Here is a 2,451-nt window from a genome sequence, read left to right on the forward strand (position 1 = left end):
TGTGGCAATAGGTGTATACCATGACCTCCAATAAATGGAGGGGCAGGCACAACTCAGGACATCATTCACCCTTTCCTTACTCCTCACACTATTGTGAAGCAGACATTGGAGAATGAACTGCGACTGGACAAAGTATAGAGAAAAAGTATGTCAGGCCTCAAAATACGAATGGGATTTTTTATCTACAATATAAGAAAGACTATGCCATATACACAAAGTTATAAGATGTTCTCATTGTAACCAGACAGGAGATGTCATTTCTTTGGGTTTTCAGAATAATTATTCTTCTGTAATGAATGTAGTCAATGGATCCATCCGGTGACATGATTGATGAATTAGAGAGCAGGAGACCCGCACCTCTTAGCCCCATCAGCAGGGAGTAGAGTAATGACTGTGACATCTGTAACCTGCTGTACAGACAATCCAGAAGTTTCTATACTCTTCACCTTTTCTCCACTTAGTTTCATTACATCCTCATTCTGAGACAGTCAGGTGAAATTAACATTGTCAAGTATTTCTGCGTAATGATGTAAAAACTGAAAGATTACTTTTCCATTAATATCCAAACCCTTAGCGCAGACATATGCAAAGTATGTTACATTTCCATTGCTCATCCTTGACATGTTTCTACAACTTTATTGAAAATTGATGCAGCATTAAAGTTCCAAAAGAACACAATGGCTTCTGCCATTCCTCCAAGTGTGGAACCACCAGGTCTCTTCCAAGAGTAACTACAGTAGATTCCTATCATCCCAAGTAGTGATATTCGTACAAACATAATGCTAATTATTCATGTTCGCCGATCATAAACAATTTGTTCAATGATCGGAATGGTTTTAATGATCATTTTTAACATATTCGAACTTGCAAACGTAAGCAACTGCGTAGTTTACTCATTGCGCCTGATAATCTTTATGCATGTGTGTAACTCTAAACCGAAATATACACAATCTGTACGCAACTGCATACACAAATGCGTACGCAACTGCGTAAATTACACTTTGCACCTGATAATCTGTATGCATGTGCATAGACTGAAAGTACGCTTCTACTGTACGTTCGTTATTTGTTCATGAATATTCAGCGAACACGAACCAATCACAATTTTTTTAATGTCCTTGTTCAGATAAAGCCGAAATTTATTTAATTTCCTAAATTAATATAATTAATAATATTTTAGGGGTTGGTGCTCGCTTGGGCAGCACATATACTAAAATTGGAACGATACAGAGAAGATTAGCATGGCCCCTCCGCAAAAAAAAAATATATATATATATATATATTTTAGGGGTTGAGGGAATATTAATAGAGATGAGCGAACTGGGTTCGTGTTCGAGTCCATCCAAACCCGAACGTTCGGCATTTGATTAGCTGGGGCTGCTGAACTTGGAAAAAGCTCTAAGGCTGTCTGGAAAACATGGACACAGCCAATGACTATATCCATGTTTTCCACATAGCCTTAGGGCTTTATCCAACTTCAGCAGACACCGCTAATCAAATGCCGAAAAATCGGGTTCGGATGGACTCTAGCATGCTCGAGGTTCGCTCATCTCTAAATATTAACTTTTTGTTTATTTCTCATGCTTCAAAAGTAGAGATGAGCGAACCGGGTTCGGGTTCGAGTCCATCCGAACCCGACCATTCGGCATTTGATTAGCTGGGGCTGCTGAACTTGGATAAAGCTCTAACGTTGTCTGGAAAACATGGATACAGCCAATGACTATATCCATCTTTTCCACATAGCCTTAGGGCTTTATCCAACTTCAGCAGCCACCGCTAATCAAATGCCGAAAGTTCGGGTTCGGATGGACTCGAGCATGCTCAAGGTTCGCTCATCTCTATTCAAAAGTCTTTATCCCCCCCCTTTATTTTTATTTTTTGCCTTCTGTATCCCTACATTTGGTTTTTCAATAAAGCATTGAATAAGAAATTATTATCACAGGGAATTGATCAGTTGCATACAGTTAGTTTTCTTACTTATTACAGCATATTTTCATTCCAATGTTGCAGTTTTTTAATTCCAACAACAACATCGAAAGCAAAACATGCTGTAATAATTAAATAAACACAAAAGAAGCTAGCAGGGGAGGAAGCAAATGGCATACACAGGGATCACATCTATTACTTCTTTCCTCTCCAGCTTGTTTTCTGTATATTTGCTTATCACAGCATGTTTTCCTCCCAATGTTGCTGTTTTTTGTTATTGACAGTAACACTGAAAGGAAAACATGATGTCATTAGTAAATATACCCAAAACAAGCTGGCAGGGGGCGCCAGAAACCCGTAGAAGGACACCGGAAACTGTGTGTTTTTTTGTTGTTGTTTTTTTATGTGAATTAAATTGTGCGGCCACCATCTTTGCGAACTGGTTACAAACTTTGCTGGTTAACCAAATTTTTTTGCAAAGTTCCTGATGAATCGTGTTTCGTGAAGTTTGGTTCCCTCATCTCT

At 38.7% G+C, this 2,451-nt stretch overlaps 1 pseudogene; it reads left to right on the forward strand.

Annotated features, from left to right (window-relative positions):
• The first annotated feature begins 1,186 nt into the window (after nucleotides 1–1,186).
• LOC138796116 (U6 spliceosomal RNA) lies at nucleotides 1,187–1,286 on the forward strand (annotated as a pseudogene).
• The last annotated feature ends 1,165 nt before the right edge of the window (nucleotides 1,287–2,451 follow it).

The sequence above is a fragment of the Dendropsophus ebraccatus genome, chromosome 6 (assembly GCF_027789765.1).
Source record: "Dendropsophus ebraccatus isolate aDenEbr1 chromosome 6, aDenEbr1.pat, whole genome shotgun sequence".
Classification (NCBI taxonomy): Eukaryota; Metazoa; Chordata; class Amphibia; order Anura; family Hylidae; genus Dendropsophus; species Dendropsophus ebraccatus.